General features: G+C 37.3%; 1 long non-coding RNA gene across 2 annotated transcripts in view; it reads right to left on the bottom strand.

Annotated features, from left to right (window-relative positions):
* Nucleotides 1-3,711: 3,711 nt before the first annotated feature.
* The window catches only part of LOC125695238 (uncharacterized), a 36,709-nt gene continuing 19,470 nt past the window's right edge, over nt 3,712-20,950 (bottom strand). For both annotated transcript variants that reach the window (XR_007377888.1, XR_007377885.1), the window contains one exon: nt 3,712-4,120. This is a non-coding gene — a long non-coding RNA (uncharacterized LOC125695238). The remainder of the gene's footprint in view (nt 4,121-20,950) is intronic.

Genomic DNA, 20,950 nt, shown 5'->3' with positions numbered 1-20,950 from the left:
GAAGGTAGCAGTGTTGAGTTCTCCATCACCTCAGCTCTCATATAAGCAGCATAACTGCAAAGACATTAAACATGTAATAGGCCAAACAAGCTTGTATGGAAACTACAGTGAAGAAAACCATCTGTCTGCTACCCTAGGAGCTATAAGAGGTCTATGACAGCATTATCAAAGTTGGCCCGCTGTACAAACAGCAAGATTATCATTCACAGGCTTGAACAGAAATAAGATGTTTCTCGATACTGTTACTGTTGATCTAATCCCTCACAGATCTTCTCTGCAACCTTCTGAGCAGCAGCAAATACATCAGGTACACAACCAGCAGGCAACTACCCAAAGAATACAGTGGGGAGAAACTACCATGGAATCCTAGAATAGCCCCAAGTTGGAAGGCACCCATAAGGATCAAGTGCAACTCCTGTGAAAGCAACTTCAAGAGAAATATACCTCCTCAAGAAATCTCCCTGGCAGAAAGAACAAAGTGCCAACCCATTGCTCAGCTCAGACTCCAATTCTTAGTTTTGGAGTTCCAGATGGAAACCTTACGCCTACATTTCATCTTACTTCAATTCTGAAACAGTCCTCACAGACCCAGAGCAGTTGGGGCAGATAGCAACATCATCTTCCATATTTTGCTGACAGCCCTCTTTCATTTCAAAATCAACAGTTTTGGAATCATATATCCCACCTATGTCTGAACTTATTCAAACCTCACACAGAGAAGAGAGCTTTTACTGCTGAGATAATTACAGTCCCTACGTGAATGGAATTCTGCAAATTCAACATCCACATAAAGTATCTGCAGGCTGCGTGGGTATGCCAAAACCCTCATTTGTCTTCCCAGAAATCAAAGGGCTTGCTTAACAAAAAATAATTTTATCCTCAGAAGTTTAGTTTTATAGAAGTTACATCATCTGCAGAAGCATCGCAGTAGTAAGGAAATCAGTGAAAGGGGGGAAATGCCCCTTCTCCCTCTCTCAGGGTAGTTGTTCAAGGCCATGCTGAATTGAGGCCCTGGGCAATATGATCGGGTGGGTGGTAACCAGCTCACTGCAGAGAGGTTGGAACTGGATGATCTTTAAAGGTCACTTCTATCCCAAACCATCGTCATCCACATAGGGAGACAAACCTACTCACATGTACTGGCTCAAACAGAAAACTTCCAATTGACATGGGGGGGGGGGGGGAAACAGGTCTTTATTTAAATCCCACTAAAAAGCTCTTACCAAGTAGCATGAATGTTTGCTGATTATAAATATTTACTGAATAGAGTAGGAATAATAATTTTATATGCCTACCAAGGGCAGTATATTTTCAGCTGATTTTATTCTTTCTGGAAGGCTTTATGATGCATTTATGAAGACATGCTTACAGGCAGGATTAAATCTCTCCTGTTTGCAAAGCTGTAACACAAAATATGCAAATATTGTGTGTGGTAAATTAAAGCAGTTTTTGTTGGCTTTTCTCTTACAAGGAAACTTGATTGCAAAACAGTTTTCCCTTCTCCTGTTTAGCATATTAAACTCAAAGAAAATCCTTATCTCATAATTCCTACAACCTAAGCCCCCTTTATTTTTCCTCATGCCTCTCCTTCCAGAGAAATTGTGTACTTTGTCCAGGAAAAGAGTGCAGGACTTTACTCAACTTTGGAGTGACAAGCTTGCAGCACAAGCAAGACAGGACTTGTACTCAGACAAGAAGAAATAACTTACACATTTCACACAGATACTGATCACCAGGAAGAACATTTACCGTATTAAATTGAAATCCATGAATAATTCACCAGCTTCAGCTGATGACAAACCCAGAAGTGGCAGAGTACTTGATGATCAATAATTATTCCTGAGATTTTTAGGAAGCTTGGCATCTTATAACTGAACAATTTAATTAACCACTGGATTTGATTGTTTAATTGCACACACTATATCAATCTCTTCTTTCCTTTTGAATTTTGTGCAGGTGCTAAAAATAGTTCCTTGCTTCTTGAACAAACGCATTTCTCATGAATTATAAAACCTGTTCTCTAATAAGGTTTTCAAATAGTGCATTCTGCGTTACACTTCCGCACTCGTTGAACTGCAAATAGCCTTCACATAATAAGTTTACTGGAAATTGTAGCTCTAAGTTTACTGAAATTACATTTGAATCACATCTGTTGCTGAGGTTTATAATAAGTGACAGTACTAAGACTGAATCTGATTTTGTTCTGACCTCATGTCCAGCACCACAGTACTCCAGCAGTAGATAACATTTCCAGCAGTCAGAGCCAGAACACATCCAGGGTGTCAGTCCATTCTTCAGAACTGAAGGAGGTTTACGTTTTTAACCAAAGAGATTTCTTTCTTTGCAAATCTCAGGCAGATTTATTTATCAGTAGGGTTTTCCTGGGTCTGCTAGCTTTGTGGCATCAGCTTGGGATGCTGAAAGCCCGCTTGCTTTTTCCCCATACAGAATAAATTCCCATTGTGGATACCACCAACTGTGGGGCTTAAACATCTTACTGGAAAAGGTTATTGTTTTTTCTTTCTGAAGCACAGGTCCTTCCATTACTCCTTTTTACAATAAACTTCTGTGCTGAAGTAAACCATCTTTCTTCCTCCTGAAAACAACTCAGGTCTCCCTACACACTTACATGCTTCACCACATCATCCTCCCATCTTTTTAAAATCAACCTCCTGATCAGACATCAATGTATTAAATCTTTAAGTCTTAGCCCACTCTGCTTTGGGCTCACAAACTCAGAAATCCTTCAGAAATCATGGATACACTTTAACATAGGTTTTTCCACACTAAAATATTCTGAGCTGGTTTCAGCTTCCATGAATACAGCAGCACCTATGGTTCATTTTCTATCTGCCATGAGAGCTCAAATTATGCCTCATGTAATCCTGAAACTAAGTTGATGTACTGTAAACCATTATTTCTGTCCTGGAAGAAATAATTTCCTATAGTTTCAATGACAAATTCTATCCCCACTAGAAAAAAAGCTGTGATGATTGAGAGAAAAACAGTTCACATCACTTGATATCTTCAAGCTGAAATAGAAGACTGAGGAATACAAAAAAAAAAAAAAATAGTCAGAATGGTTCTTGTTACGTACATTTTGCACTGCTTTTTAAATGCCAAATACTTCTAACAAGTGTTTTTTTTTTTCCATTTATTTTTCTTTGATCATTTTTCTGGCCATTCTTTATTCACTTTCTTAAAGCATTTTGCCTCTACAACTTTTACTGTCAACAGCATTCACCAGAGCACAAGGTATGACAGAACAGTCATTAAAAAAGAACTAGTAATGCATACAGTTGCCTCAAGAGGCTCCTGTAAACAAGGCTAGGAATAGGCCTGGTCTGAAGGGCAAGAACTACATCACCAAATGGTGAATTATCACATCATATAGCTTAGACTGAGTAGCCTATGCCAATTAGTAGTATGGGTAATTTCATTCTCTTAGCTTCAAAGGAAAATCCAGCCTGCAGTCAGTATTATGTTCATATGGCAGACATTTGGTCTGTCTAATCAAAAGAATCCAATTTTGGCAACTCAGTGAAGAAATAATGCAGTACACTCCAGAAAAAAAAATGTAATAGTTCTACATAATGTCAAATCATAATCGTGATTTTGGCTCACATGGCACTTGCTCACAAACAGAAAAGAATTCATTCAATTCACATGCAACTCCTTGCAAATAGAAATAAAAAGGAGCTGGCAACCCTGAAACGTGAATACTTTTATTACATTCATTGTTCAGTGCATATTTACAAAATATAACACCATAGTTGGGAATATCTTTTCGTAAGTTTCAGTGAATACCTTTCATTTATAACTGATGGTATCTGGACACTGATCCATTGACTGCTACTCTCTAGGGGCAATCTTGCAACTAGCTCTTCCATCAAACAGTCCACCAATCAAATCCATATTTTCTCTTCTGAATGCCAGAGTCATTAACATTTCTCAAAGAAAGACGGAACAGAAGTCTTTCCTGATGACAAGCCTTAGGAAAACTTAATATGGTGATCATTATCTTTGATTGTAAGACTCTCCAGCTTTTTGTCATTGATTTGCAGTTGCTTGTAGTTTGGTCTCTTCAGAAGAATCATGTTGTAAGCATGTTCTGGATGATCTGTGAGATCAACAGTGTTGTTCAGTTGCACCTCACCTTAACAAGTGCTAACTCCTGAACATGTACTTTTAATCCCACCAAAAAAAAATTCATTATTTTAATTCGATCTAACCAACTTGGCTTTGGTTTCGGTTATTTAGGTGAAAAGTTTTTTGTTTTTAATATTTTATATACTTTTAGCTTCTCCATTGTCTTTGTCAGCATTTTGGAATTTAACTCACTAATTATTTCTCCTTTGTAACTAGCTTACAGGTACTGTATTCTATTCTGGATTATATGCATTACTACACTTTAGAATTGCAGCCACTTAATTTTGCACCTCTGTATGAGCCAGCTCCTGGTATGTCTACTCTCGTAAAATTCTCATAACTAATGCTACTGAAAAAGCATAGGTGGGCTTTCTTCCACAGCATAGCAAACAAACAAGAAGTACATGGCTCTTAACTACAGTTTGTGCAGACCACTGAAAACAGCGTGTTCCTCCCAGCAGTACCCAGGAAGAGTGAAGAATTTTCATCTGTGGAGGCTGACCGAGGTAAACCCTAAGTCAAACTCTACTAAAGAATGATCTGGGAAGTGTGAATTGCCCTAGAAACCAGCGGAGCAGCAATTCCTGCCCTTCTGCTTCTGCTCTGTTATAATTTCTGGTCAGTCTGGCCCCAAAGACACTAAATCTGATATTACATCTGCTCTAGGGATGTTAATAATTTGAAATATAAATATTATTGCCATAAAAACCTAGTGTATTATGTTACATGGATAAGTAAATTAAGCGTTAATTTACTTTTTTTTTTTAATTTCAATGCCTTACGTTAGATTTTTTTCCCCACAGCTGCTGTAGAAAAAGAAACTATTGGGGATTTTGGCTTTGCTTTTTGACTCCATTTGTCTCAAGTATCCCTTAAAAGTTAACCACAGTTGTAACAGCCTTTAAGACTGCAGTACTGATGTAAAGCAAACATGGGAGTAAACTGGACACCAAGGATGGATACAGTGGGCAACTAATGCATCCAGTTTAACTATAGAAGGCAACAATAAAAGTTCAGCACTGGACATGGTACAGAAGACTACATGAACTGCCCATCCAGTGTTCTCCAGTCCTGAACATTTTTGCCAATTTTGAGTACTTCATGCCATGCAAGATAGAGACTCAGCAGTCTTCTTCCATTCTGTACATAGTTAGATGTGTCACAAACATTTTAGGAGTCCTATTTCACATTTTAACCAGAAGCTCCCATACTGCTAAATAAATTTCAAATAAATTACTAAAAACTCCAGGTTTTTACCGATATCCAGATATTACGAATACATTGTCTTCTAAGTTTTTACGTGCTACTCACTGCAGGACTTGATCAAAACCCTGACTGCATGACTGGCGCAATCAGCAGCAGCTCTGTACACTGTGATGAAGCACAGAGAACAGGAGGGCTCTGCATCCCACAGGGGAGCCAGGAGCCACTGTGTCTCAGTAAAACAGCCAACTGGTATGAAGGGAATAAATCTATTACTGCAGTCTGCTGCTTTCTTTGAGAAGAAAGTCTGAAGAAAAAAGTTCATTATTTAAAAAAAGAAGTAGATTGATAATAAACAAAGCTTCACATTCCAAAGCTTAGCCTACTAACTTGCAGAAGCTAGGTATGTCACATGGTGACATTTTGCACGTATTTTCAATCCATATAGTACTGTCCAATATTGAAAACAGGATATTGGCCTAAGTGGGTGATCAATCTAATCTCCAACAGCAATTCCTATATATTTCTTTTTCTCTAAACATGTGCCAATACAAAATTATAAACAGTGTTGGAAACATCTGAATTTGATGTACTGGAGGTCACCAAAGAGCACACAACTCACTCTTCCTTCCTCTCTATTCCACACAACATTCAATGTATACAGCTTTCCCAGAATTAATTTCTTTCATAAATAACTCCATTTTTAGATACCTTTTACTCGCTTAGAAAATAATCAAATACTCACTCTAGGCTGTGAGATTAAATTAGCCTTTTCAATAGTTAAAATCAGCATGGTGAATAATCTTAATCTCACAAGCAAGACACATAACTCAGTAGAAACAATAAAGCAATTTATCTTCAACAGAGCAGCATACAGTAGCTCTGAAAACAGAGCTCTAAATTACAACAATCATCTTAAAATATTTAACACCATTTCTTTGGAGACTTCTGTAGAAATCCAATAGAAGAGATCTATCTTCTGTTCACAAAATAAATGCAAATTCTTACAGGGCTGGATAACCATATTATGCCTCCAGACGTATCTTTGGCTCTTTCTTGCTATGCACTCCTGTGAGACCACCATATTCCCTGATGCTCAGAGAAAGTTTTTTTAAATGATTGCTTGGTTGCTTTTTCCAGTCTTTTGATACTCATTTTTCAGGCAACATCTCTTTTCCCTTTTAAATCTAACAATTGCATTCGTGGCTAAGAACTGTATAGTTGGCTTTTTTAATACCAAGTATTTATGTTTTGGTGTATTAAAAAAAAAAAAAAAAAATCAACTCACAGCTTACAACTTTCATGTTGCTCTGTGGTTTGAAAATCCTAAACAAGCCGAAAAAATAAATTACCCCATGCACTGTCCAGTTAAACTCAGAAGCTATTAACAGTCCCTTCTTCAAAAGGATTAAGTTCACTTATTGTTGACACACTCCACATTTTGGTATTCTCTTCACATTGAACGCACGCCCATGGCAGCAGTACTCTTGATCCGCAGACATGCAATACATGTTTGTGTGCCAAAATAACCTTTGGTTTGAAATTTGCCTTCAAAAGGCAACATGACACAATGAGAAAAAAACAAGTTTAGGTTCTCTCTCGTTGATCTTCACTAGCTCGAGTTACTTATTTAATATCTTTGGGATCACCTTAGAACAACTGTTTCACTATATGGGTGCAATGATCAATACAATCACTTTATTCCAGCTATGACTTCCAACTAGTAACATAAAATGTATTTTCAGAACGAAAAACTGAAGGGGTAAAAGGGCTGTTTCTCATTCCAAATTCAAAAACCATTTTGAGCCCAAAGTCATAATCAGATTACTTTGGTGAACCTTGCTAGTCTTTTTTGGCAGCTGGAACTAAGACATTAGTTCTTATCTGTGGATAGGTCAAATGTTTTTAAGAGAAAGGAAAAATAGATATTTTGAATGTGAAATACTGCATATATATATATATATATATTTTTTTTTTTTTTTTACATTGTTTCACTTCGCTACATAACTTACCCAAACTAGAGAGTCTAACAAAGTACAACCCAGCATATTAAAGTTCATCTCAGTTTTGTTCTGCAATGAGAAAAAAAAATCCCACAGCCTTGCTTCATCATTCATGCTTTCTAACTTCCCACCATTGTGTTTATTTCCATCAACTCTTAATGCTCGTTTTCTCAAACTTTTTATTACATCACATCTTAATGCAATACATGCTTCTTCAGTGAGTAACTTTGAAACCATCTCTGTTGTGCCCAGCCAAAAAAATATGCATGAGGCACAGATTTCTTAGTTACAGTTCTCGACAATAAGGTGTGCAAATCCTGTTTTTATTGTAATTAAACTGATAATAAACTAACACTGATCAATAAGACACTATCAGAGGAATTAAAGACTCATCAGGTTTTTAGATCATCTGTATTTACATAAATGTTTTTTTCTTATTCTTGCAAGAATATTCTTGTACAGGTTTGTGAGAAGGCCAGTCATCTTTACAGTAATAAACCATCAGGTTCAGTTAATCTACTACTACTACTGTAGCAAAAATTCAAATAGAAGAGGCATCTTGCTGATCACAGGAAAATACACCAAGAGCAAAGGTCAGAACCTAACAGAAGAGGGAAAGAACTGAGAGCTTGAAGAACAATTCAGAAAGGAGTATATGCAGTTATAAAACAGCTACTGTGCTTCTGCATCATGGGGTCACTTGCAAGGGCTCAAGTGGCCAATTGCTATTAAAAACAGTCTTGAAACTCTGAATAGCTGATTAATTTTAGTAAGCTAGACTATCTCTGAGAACTCCAGACATGCAATTTTGATTATACACTATCCATCATGAGTTCAGGTTATCATTTCTCAGTCACTCAATTATAAGAAAATTATGTGGTTCTTGGGAAAGCAATTCCCATTCAAGTGAATGTCTGACAGTTAGGAAAGCTTGGGCATAATTAATTAGTTAATATTAAGAAGAGTAAAACGTCTTCGATAGTGGCAGTGATGGGACAGGCTAAATACAACGTATGTGCTATTTTCCCTGCAGCTATTTAGGAAAACCATAAATAGTGTAACGCACCTACAGATGGTGCTTGTTGGGGAATGTTGTTCCCAGCACCTGAGAACAAGTGCTTTAGAAATTATTACTCATTAGACCTCTACAAAAGAATTGTACTGTCAAAAGTTTTTGAGAAGAGCTGCACTGGAAGAAGCTCAAGTTGGAAATGTTATTATCAGATAATCTTTTGTTGAGACAAGGATCTCTTTTTTTTTTTTGTCTTTCAATTATTTCTTATCACCACTTCTGAAGATGACCTCTGGAATAAAACTCTACCTCAACCTCTACCTTTACCTTTCATTAATCGTCTCCAGACAAATCAATTTATGATATGAGAGATGTGGACAGTATGTTTCAAGAGAAAGTAATTGTCATTGTAAATTAGAAAAGGCAATTAGTCACGTAAAAATTAAGCGCTGTGAAAATATGTTCCTAAGTGTTTCACTATGAAGAATAGGTGGTACTTCAAAATGCTAGTGGAGCAATAAGCTCTTGTTTGTCAACATCCTATTTTCTTATGTAATTACAGAACTGTGTGCACGCTGACCACTTTTCTTTGCTCCATTAGGGAAACTGCCAGCATTAAGAATAGCATTACAAAAGATCCATTTTCAAGTATGAAACAAACAAGAATTCCAGTCACTGAGCTTCTTACACTGCTTTTATTTCTGACATATTTCATCTATGCCCTTTAACCAAACCCAGGTCTTTTCCTAAGCTTTCCAGGAAAAAAAAAAAAAAAAAAGCATTAAGAAAAAAGAGTCAATTACTCAATTATCTTTATGTGTTTGCTGATGCTAAAAAAAAAAAAAAAAAAAAAAAAAAAAAAAAAAGAATTAGCTTAATTACATCTAAAATATTCAATCTAGGGTCTAGGAAAAAACTTTCAACTACTAAAGCATTTAGCAGTTGACTCTACTAAACATTAGAATACAACCACCCAGAGAGGTCATACAGTCTCCTACCCTGTACCTGAAGGTTTTTAACAGCTATGGAGGAGATCTATCCCGTGTCAGCACAGAGCATTGGACTCTTCCTCTTTAAGCCCTTACTAGCCTGACATATCCACATGCACCCTGACTCTATGAGCACACTGTGCGCTGCTGCGCTCTGATATAGCTGAAGCTGACAGGGCTTGTCCTAAGCATAAGGCACTGCTAAAATACTAGTAGCTGCAGAATGAGAGCTTTTCTTAAGCAGTCCATGGCTGCTTGCTATTAAGACTTGAGGACTCTCCATGCTTCAGTTTTCTTGAAGATATTGCAGCATCTTTTAAGTTAACTCAATTCAGCTTGCTTTGTCTTAAGCACAAATGAAGATCCAACAAATACCAAATTCATTTCTCATCTATGGCGAATACTTTTGCCAGTAAGAATTACTATTAGTTTTACATGTGTTATCTGTCTTTTCAACAAGAAATAATACTATGCAATAAGAAATCATTAAGAACAAGTCCTTGCTATGGTTAATAAAAATAAACCAAATTCTTAGCATAATCTACTCTCAAAAGAGAGTCAGTACTAGGTATCACGCTGATTATTTTTTCATCCTTTCAAAAATCATCGTATGTTCCACAGTTGACCCAATTTGAAGATAAAACAAAAACAGATAAATTGTACTTGCTAGAGAAGTAATCACCTTCTTAGCTATTTTCAGGGACTCCACAGTTTGATTCCAGTATCCATTTGCCTGTTATTTTATTTTTAACTACAGTCATAAACCCAGCTGATGGCCTCAGGGAGGTTTCTATAGCTGCCCCACAAATACTATTACTGGTCAGTATAGCATGACTACTCCCTGCAATACATACTCCCTAGTTTGCTCCATTACCCAAGAAACCACATTTTTCCACTAGCCTAAGATAAAAGTCAGGTAGCAGTCATGAGATGTGATGGGAAAAATACAGTTTATGTAACCAGCCTTTTATGTTCAACAATTAAATATACCATTTCTCTACTGTATACATTAAGTTTAAATGGTCAGTGCAAGCAAATAAGAGAGGTTCCAAGGGACAACGAACTGGAAAAGCTCAAGAGTTTCAGGGAAGATACAGAGAGTATTATCTTCCCATCTGAAACAAAAGAATTTAAACTCAGAAATTGCAAGTGCTCTTTATTATTATTATTTTTTTTAAGTCCCCTTTCTGTAGATATGTTTGTTGAGTACAGAAGTGTGTATATAACGGGTGCCAGAGAGATTGGTAACACCATTCTGCTATCTCTCATTACTCATTACCAAAACACTGTTCTGAATTGAGCTCTTAAAAAAACTGTTCTGAAGTTGTTTTAGTTTACCCCATTGACAGCTAACATAAGCAGGATTTCACCTGACTATCAGCCTTGCTTGTCTTAATTGTGCTGAAGGAACGAGGCAAGATTTCACAGATGGTTTTAGTTTTCATAGACTAAGCCAAACATCCTTGGAACCACCTTGGTTTATTGAAGTGCATTACTAGGTGGTCCGCCTTCCTTCTCACTGCAGCTCATGGTATTTCTTACACTTATAGCATGTGTTAAACAAAGTGATCTCTGGTGTTTACCATGTGCTATACATTCACACAGAAGATCACAGATCCTGTTACACCAGCATAGGGCTGCTCAGGCTGTGCATCTGCACTCAGAGGAATACACAGAATCACATGCTTTATTTTTCACTGAATCATGCAAGAGGAAAACAAAGTCTTGTCAAAGCTTTATCCCTACATATAGAGGTCCACACAGACTCATTAGCTTATATGGAGAACAGTTCCCTAGGAACTCCCCTAGGGTGTCATTCTTTAGAAAAGGGAAAAATATTTCTTTCCTCTAAAGTGGTGCAAAATGCCCTGATCCTCATTCACTCAAGGGACAAAACTGAATTTCTGCATGATATTTAAATATAATACATTATTTCTCGAGCCCTAGATTAGGCAAATGAACTACTTGCTCAGCTAAAGGGCTTCATCTGTTGCCTTGTCTTCCTTTAATGCTTAAAAGTATTTCTCCTCATCTCTCCTCAGCTCTGAAGAATATGTAACTTTTGTCCTGTATATCCCCCACAGGGTGATTCACATGCTGTTCTTAATTTGTCCCTTCACATTTGAACAAACAAATTCACCCCTGTCCAAGACAGATCCACATTTCCTCTTCTTTCTCTCCAAAGGAAAAAAACACCAAATAAACAATTTTCATTCAGCTTTTTCAACTAAAAACAAACATCAGCTGTTCCTTCATTCTCCATCCTCAGTTCTGTCCCCAGCTCCCCAGGGAACCAGTTCTCTGCATACCTACACACCACTGTCAGCATATTTAGAAAACCCTTGATCCCAGCTTAGAATGTACTGTATATGGCTGTTCATGTTCAGTATTTCTATTTACACTTAATTGTCTCTAAAAGGGATATATTTATACAGTCAGCTGTACACCGAAAGTTGCTCACTTATTACTTATATCCTGCATTGAGCTGTGCCACAACAGTATCTGTTGCCCTTTTGCCCACACACTCCCTCACAGCAGTTGGGATGAATGTCAGCTCCAATCCCTCCAGTTTTCCCACCCCTTGCTGTAAAACCATGGAGTTCTAATCAAAATACCTCAAGGCATCATACAGTCTCTCAAAGTCACTTTTGTGTTGCTTCATCTAGCTCTCTCTTAACAAGTATTTCAAATTGGATGATAGCACTAGAAGGTTTTGCTCAAATACAAGCAGTGCCCATTTTCCAGCCTTATTAAATCATAAAGCACTTGATTCACTTCCAAGGATTAGTTCCAAAATATCCTCTGGCTATACTGACCATTCAACAAATCGCATTATAAAAGTAGTGCTACACTAAAGTACCTCTAAAAGCCTTCCTTTCCTTGGATTTTGCATGGTTATTATTCCAATCAATACTGGAATGATTCAGATCTCTCATGAACAATCTCCAAGTGGCCTCCTAGGTGCTCCTCTTGTCTGTACAAACATTTCACAGAATTTTTGAACTGCTGTAGGGGTCTGTAACAGCAACTGGCCTTTTCATCATTACCTTCTTGCCACATCACCTCTTGTTTATTGGATGCAGTACAAGTTCCTTGGGGAATCCGTTCCCATTCTTAAGTGTTGATGCTAGTCAGTTTTTTATTCCAAATCTCAAAATTCTAGACCTTTCCAAGTCAGCTGGCTACACACCACACTCCTTAAAACATTTATTCATTAAAAAAAATAAGCTGTTGAAAACTAGCAAGCCTCCTTAGCTTTCCCTGTCAGGCACAAAAGGGATCATAATGGGGAACAGAATTCTTCTTTTAAAAACAAAAAGCAAAAAACTCACAACCAACATTACATTTAATATTTCAGTTGGAACATTTTAGTTCTGAAAATAAGACGCTTTTCCCCTCCCTCCACAAAAAGGATACTAAAAGTGTGTAGTCCAAGTATTTTTTCTAGTTCCCTTATGTTGGTAATTCAAACTTCTAATGGGAAGAAAAATCATGGTGTTTACACCCCACAGTCAAAGAAAGAAAATGCCTGCTTTCTCCTTCACTTGTAGTAATACTTCTTTTAATGCGAGTTTCCAGAATCCAATGCCATGAATTGTATATTGTCATTTCAATTTGTACATTGGAGACCTACAATGCCACCTCCACCGTACCACCCGAATTAAGTTTCATTATAATCCATCTACTGCAAGGGTTAAACCAGTTAAATTCCAATGGAATTTCTACTCCATGCTCTCAACAGTGTGACAAATTGAGAGAAAAGGCAGGGGCACATGAAGGGTGCGCTAATTTCAATCAACTCTGTTCCAAGCGTGTGAATGCCAGAGAATGATTGGATCTCAGATTTCATCCTGTGTGCAAGTATTGCTTTGTTGTGAACATTTACATTAGCAGTTTAATCCCTTTAGGAAAAGAACACTAAAAATTGCTTTCAAAATGTTCCCTTCATTAGATCTGTTGCAATTTCTCTTGAAATAAAAGGCACAGTTTGAGTGAGTGAGAACCTAGCAGATGAACTGTTAGAAACATTAGATAAGGACCTCTCAACCCTTAAAAGGAAAGAAATTGTACTGTACATTTCCCTACTGAATTGTTGCAACATTTTAACATCATTTGAGGGAATAGAATTTTAAGTAAATGCTAGCAAATGCGTATCACATGTTTAAAGAAAATCGACCGCAAAATAGAATTTAAAATGTGCAGGGAAGCCACATTCATATACAGCCACAAGTTTTTTTCTAATCTTGCTTTTCTGCCCTTTATGGTAGCTTATTTACAGTACTTTGCAGTGTTGGAGATGGAATGATGCAATGCCACCATGGGAAATCTGTTTTGTGCTTCAGCAGGTTCCCATTTCAGAGGATATTTTGTAAGATTGTCTTAAGTCACAATTTCTAGCAGTTCATCAGTGCACCCTGCATTGGAAAGAGACATACAGCACTTTTAACTGCTATGCAAATAAACACTGAGGAAAGCAGTACACGCAATGGTACTGCATACAGAACCAGATATCATGCACGGGTGCTTTGGAGGAATTTCTTGTAAAAAGTAAAAGTAGTATTTGCTTTAGCTACTTCATTCTTGGGAAGCGTACAAGCAGTTTGTGTGGCCTGACATATGCTTGTTTATATCCTGTCTTCCCCAAATCACAAACAAAACTGCTAGCTTCTAGAGTTGTATGTGATTTTAGTCTCAGACACGCACAAAGAGATATATATACAGAGACCATTATAAATTAGCCCTTGTTGTCCTCTAGTATCTTATGAGGGTGAACAGTTTCCAGCCCATTCCCTGAAATCACTGAATATCTAACCTTGATTCTCCCTGGCACCAGAAAGTTTTGGTATGATTTACACTCTCTCCAGCTCTCACTAAAACTAAACCAAGTGTCACTGTGATGAAGTTACTATTTGATGAATTTACACTTTTTCAGTGATAGAATACTTCATTTAAATATTTCAAACACACAAAAAGAAAAGCATTTAAACTTTTTAGAAAAGAGTTTTTTCCATAAGCACAATTTACAGATATCCCTGTACAAAAATTCTTAGCTTCTCTCTGCAGGTTTCTAGCATGCCAAATTAAAAATTATAATACTAGATGAATGGCATTGGTAAAACAGATTTTACTGATGACATTTGCTCACATCACCTACATCACTCAAATTTCCAATAATTTGTTTTCCCACTATTTAGAAAATTAGATTTTTTAATATATGTAATAAAAAATACTTTTCTGGCCCACACAGAAGAGTTAAAGAAAATAATGAATAAGACTACACTGGGTGACAGAAGATTAATCTACAGAAGATCTACAAAGGAGTGTTTGATAGTTGTGTCTTCAAGAATATGTATATCTTATAGAAGCAACAATAAAAGCAACTGCGGACCACAGTGCTCACACTCCTCCAGGTTCACTGCTGTGATAATGTTTTGGAGCTAGGAGTAGGAGTGTACTTACATTTGTAACTGCTGCCTAATAGTGGCTTGAATAATCCCACACAAGTTGGAATAAATACCCTGCTGGAAACGCCTCACATTCTCCATCTCTGTTGTCTCTTGTCTGATAGCAAAAAGGGCAATGTTATCTTTGCTCAGAACAGCCACCCATGACTTTAAATCTGAAAAGGTTAAAAACTTCTGCTGACCTGTTTTATTGTTTGACATGCATAATGATACTGACAACAAAAACAAGCAAGCAAACCCTTGAGACTGAAAGCTTCCCATAAAGCTCACTCTTCATCTACCCTCTGACATCAATTGCTCAAAAAGACAGCCAAGGAGAGAAAGTCCGTTTGTTTGGGAAACTAACATGGAAAACAGAGACATATGACATGACTTTTTCCTTGGCAGTTGATTTTTCATGTTTTACGTTCAGAAAAATGAACATTCTAGACTCAGTCATAACCTGCAAAGATGCAACGGATGTGAGAATGACTAGAAAATATTCTTCAGGACCAAACCCTTATTAAGGTGGGACTGCACAAAATAATATACAGAAACCAAATTTGGTTTGAAAGAGCACAAAAGCTTCAAAAGGACCTAATTCTGGAAAATACATAGCAAAGCATTTGAACATTTTCTTATGTTCTAGTGAAGCATGTGGTTAAAGTTAAGCATTTGGGTTTGTTCTTTTCTGAAGTACAAAGCAATGAACAAAACAGAAATATTTATTTCCCTTAGCCTTCATATGCATTGTCTCAGCAAAGGACACCAAACCACACCCTCTGCACTACTGAGTCCACGGATATCATATACCTCTAGAAGATATTCCAAAGTAGGACTGTGACACTTTAAAATGCAATGCTAGGCTCTGCAGAGTAGCATTTGGATGAAGAGCTACATTAGGTTTCTTGCTGGCTGGAACAACTTTGCAAAATAACTTACACAACACTTCACAGCAAAGGAGGCATTATTGATAAATCACTTCATATAAATTGATTGTATCGTATCTATTCACTATCACTTCTTAGTGCCAGAAGTTCAGCATTAGCTCCAAACTGCCTGGGTCTGGGCTTACACAGACACCCAGTCAAACAATTAGGAACCTAATCATTAAAGAGCTTAAGACAGAAAACAGATGTTCCAGCCAATTTTGTTAGAGCTGGGAGCCTCTGAAGAAAGACGTCTGGATTGTTCAGCTTGCTGATTTCTGCAGCACCAGAGATCACTTTTCCTTACTGTGTTTTGAAGCAGTAATTTCTGAATGATGATGCTGGCAGAACTACAAACAAAGAATTACACTAATCCAATCTGGCTGTTACTAACACATCTAAGACTGCCTTCAGATTTTCACAGGTCAAGCAGGATTTAAACCCTAATCCATTAATAAAGCAGAAATACACCATTCTGTGACTTTTTCAAGTGTCTTTACCTAAAAAGGTACAAGAGTCCACAATGGGTTCTAGCATTCTGTCCTGCAACAGGAGCTCAATAAAGTTGTTTATGTAGATTGGATTGCCAGTCAAATTGCTTTAAGCAGATAAAGCTCCTATTCTAAGCATTTGCCAAGGAAATATCCTGGTTAACTCAGAACTGCCTCTCCAGGGCCTTTCCACATATTTGTATGTTCATTGTGACAGATAACCAACTGTTGAGGAACAAGAGGCATTCCATTAGCTATGAATTACAGCTTCACAAAAGAATCAACCTTCTCCTCCCAAGTTTGGGAGTAAAGACCAAGTGCTGATTCAAATCTTTGGATCCAAATCAGTTCCAGTGTTATTATAATCAGTGGCATCTACAGGAACTACTCAAGATTTCCTCAGCTTACTGTTTTTTGGGTGTTTTTTTTTTTGTTGTTTTTGTTTTAAGAGCTATCAAAACTTCTTTTGCAATTTAGAACACTTCACAAAATGTAGCCAGAGTTTAAGCCCAATGAAAAGGCCAGAATTCATTTAAACCTCTTACTCAAATTCTGGTAGGACCTAAATCCAAAAGGCATTGACTGACCAGAAGGGAAGAGCCCTTGTCCTAATACCTGCTTGAATAACTTTGTACTGTCCACACAACCAAATAAAAATAAAATAGTTTTGAATACTGGTATCCTGTTTTCTAACTGAACAGATGAGAGACAGTGACTGAGATTCCACAAAGAACCATGGCTGCCACTGTTCTCAGCATGAGCCTAAGTAGTGAGAAAGGGAGCAGCCTTAACATAGAAAAAGCAAGGTTTGCAATTGTTTATTTATGCCAAAGTTCCCCCAAAAGTTGAGAAATTCCATGCAGGTTGAACTATTTTATTCTCTTCGAACAAATACAAGGATTAGAATTCATGAAAATCGTTCTCTTGACAGAAGCAAGATACTCATTTAGATCTCTTAAATTTCCTCATCTTTTTAGCGAGCACAGGAAATAAACATCTACAATTCTTGCCTGTGCTTTCGTTTATTAGATGAAAACCTAATCAGCCACCAATAGTGCAGCTTAAGATAAAACTAAGCTCCAAGTCACAAAGAAATGAGCGAGGTTTGCCCTTTCTATGCCTGCATATGCTTCTTGCTCATTAAAACAATCACTCTCTGCTTGTGCAACTGAGAACCAACATGGTAAATTAACAATGATATTAGCAGGCAGACAAATACCTCATTTCCAAGTACAGGTCTGAATTCTGTGAGTGAAATTTTATTTTCAGTAATTTTCACCAATTGCCCAAAGCAAGAACTAAGCTGGCTTTTGAGGCTGCATTTCTCAGTCTTTGAAATATACGGGAATTTCGATGTAGTATCATGCTGTACACTGAAAAGATGCAATTTACTGTAGAAGCCTTAAACATTATCATGTGAAATAGTAAGTAATAAATGGGAAGCAACAGGAAGAGCAAAGTAGGAAGTTGTCCCATTTATATTAACACCTTGATGCTTTTGTCCGGTGAATAGCAATGGGTAAGAACTTCTAAGTTAGAGAGAGGAAATATCCAAAGAAGGAAGGAAAATAAAAGAGCTCTCCTAGAGCCTTTGATGAAGTCCTCAGGTCTAGTAATCCAGTGGAAAGAGCAATTACTGCTAAGATCATGTGTAAAAAACAAGCAAAATAATGATTAAGATGGAAAGCCATGGGAAAGGCCCTCACAGACATTCTCTGATTGTAGTCACAGCGTGCTGCATTTTACATATCCTTTAACAAAGTTAACTTTATGTCTATCTGTACAGCTGCAGCTAGATAAACCTGCATGCCTTCTGATGCCTTAGCCTCCAGTCTGAGTCTAGCCAAAGTATGCTGGTAGTAGTCAAGTGAAAAGACTTAATAGCACAGCATCTTAGTAGAGACAGCCATACTCATTCACATCTGGCTCTCATCTGCAAGAATAAGTATATTGTCATCTGTTCTGCTGCATAGGTATACAGGCAGACCTTGCCAAGGGCAGCTCCATCTCTGCCTACTAATTAGGTCATTAGCCATTTTAGATCCCGGGATGCAATGAATTAAACAGGAAATCAGTGGCTTTAGCCATTCGTGTTTTGTACCCATATAGCAGCAAGGAAAACCATAAATCTTCAAAGGTACTTTAAGGAAACCTTTAAAAGTTTCTGATTCACAGTAACTAGATTTCCTTGCACACACACAAGCCAGCACAACTATAAACCGTGTAATTAGGAGCTTATTAAAGACCTGGAAAGAGACAAAAAATAGCAGGAAGCTAACTTCAGGATTCCCATTAGTCACAACCACCTCAGACAAACTGGAAATAAAGTACTTCTATAACAGTACAGCACTGAACTAGAATTCAGTGGGCAACTACGTAAACCACCAAAAAACCCCTCTCCAGTAAAAGAGGCACAGTTCCCCCTTATCAACAGGAAACTCTCCTTCAAGCTCAGCAGCAGCTGGATCAAATCCTATCAGAGAAAGGAAATATACATGATGTGTCTAGGACATGTGCAGTTACAATAAGCAGAAAGATTGATATTGCTTTTTACTAGACCAGAAAAGGTTGCTATCAGATCCTGAAGAAGCACAGTGGTGCCTGACTTAAGCCAAGTCCCGCAAAACAAAGTTGATTTGTCCAGCAAAACTCACAAAAGATGATCTCCGCCAAGCCCTCCATGCAGCCAGGCCCCCAGATTCTGAATTAGCATCCAAACAAAATCCATTAAATACAAGGCATATATAGATGTTTCAACTAATACTACCATATGATGCACAAGGAAAAAAAAAAAAAAAAAAAAAAACAAGAAACTCTAGAAGCTTCAAATGCTTATAACAACTAATACTAAGTAAGGGGAAAAGGTGAAAATTGTCCCCAATTTGGAGAGGAACCCATTTTGAGTGAGGCTTATAACAAAATATTTAAAGAAAGCAGTGTAAAAACAAAAAAGCATTCAAGATATGTTTCTGTAATAAGCATTAGACTGTATGTACTGGCCAGGAAACACCTAACATCCATGCTGAAGACAAGCAGCTTCCATTATTTCCACCTTAGTCCTCCATCACGAAAAGTAAAAGCTCATATGTGCTCCAGCCTTACTGGAAGAGGCTAGGAAAAAGAAAATGCAGAGAAGAAAAATGTAAAGCAGAAACAAGACATCAAAGCCCTCCATTGCTCACGCCAGAGAAGTGGTGGCCCATGGAACACATCATATGTCTACCTGAGAATTGAATTTACATGCTCATGCTCAAAATGCTTTCAGCCAGACTACCCAGATGTTTGTGCGCAGTTGCATATTAGTAATGTTCTGTGGGCAGAATGCAATGGACCCAGCAATCCTGGCTTGATGTGCAGAACATCTGCAGGAAAATGAAAGGCACAATCCTAATTCACAGAAGCTAAAATTATCTTCTTGTGTGATCTGTTTAACTAAAACTCAAATCATATACACAAAAGCAAAGAGAAAGGTAACCCACGTGAAGATAACCAAAGAAAATATACCCTTGCAGTTTTTCCAATTTGGGTTGTGATTGCAATTCTTTTCCAGTGTTCTCATCAATAAATTCTTACATTCTTTCCTTCTTGTTCTATATGTTACCAGCTTATACTCCTCCAAGGGGGAAGGAATTTATTATTTGGAGAACTTTAAACCACAGAAAATTAAACCACAGAAAACTCTCTCTCAAAATAAAAAAGAATAACATGAAGTACACAGACTGGAATGAGAACAAAGAAGTCCTGACTGAACAATTTGTCAGAAAAACACTATTCCATATAAAGTTTTTTATTTTTAATGGTACATTTGACACAGCCCACAATACCCTTCTCACTCATTTTCAGTCTTAGTGTGAAAGTAGGGCTTTTCCAGGACACCGAAGTTCTAATTTAGCTTCAGTTCACTCAAGATATATACAAATATTTAAGTTTAAAAAAAGGACAAATTCAGATCTCCATTATGTAATCCAGAAATCTTTAGTACAAGTACTTGCTCAGGCAGATACTCAAGTTGTAGGCATTTAAATGTGTTATAAGACCACCAGAAATCACATATTTCACTATTTGAAGTAGTTAAATGAACAGAGTTGAATCCTTGCCTGATAATACATGCACTTGAACAATTGTGCAGTGATGCACTTTGAAGATCTGTTGAAAAGGCCACATTTTACCTTCCCTTCAGATCTTCCTTATAGTCAGAATCTGTAAGGATTCTGAGCGCATGCAAGATGAGCACATTCTTGGCCAGGCATTCTAAGCATATTTTGCATAGAAATCAGCTCCATACACAGAGGTAACAAAGCAATTTACTGTAGGAGAAAGCAACCTACAAACTTATTCCAACATACTCAGAGCAAACACGAGCAAAGATCAGAGTTGTCTCTATAACTGTCTTTGGGAAAAAAGAATGCTCTACAGAGCATTCACTTGCCATTAGCATTAAAACAAACTTTTCAACACAGGAGTTGTTTTTTAAATAATTTAGGAAAAAAACTCTTCCCTGTAGGGAATTTTGAAAATAAGCATACTTAAGAGATCAGGTTGAACTGCATTATCATTTCACTTCATCTTATGTGTAAATCTGTGCAGAAAAGAAAGCCTCAATTTCACTTGAACCCATAATCTACGCATTGCAGGCAACTTTGGTTACTTAGAAAGGCCAAGTTTACTCATAAGCCTGACACCACAGCAAGGGCATATGGTCCAATAAATGCAACAAAAAAGGAGTAGCA

The sequence above is a fragment of the Lagopus muta genome, chromosome 6, assembly GCF_023343835.1.
Source record: "Lagopus muta isolate bLagMut1 chromosome 6, bLagMut1 primary, whole genome shotgun sequence".
Classification (NCBI taxonomy): domain Eukaryota; kingdom Metazoa; phylum Chordata; class Aves; order Galliformes; family Phasianidae; genus Lagopus; species Lagopus muta.
This window is presented reverse-complemented; position numbering and strand designations above follow the sequence as displayed.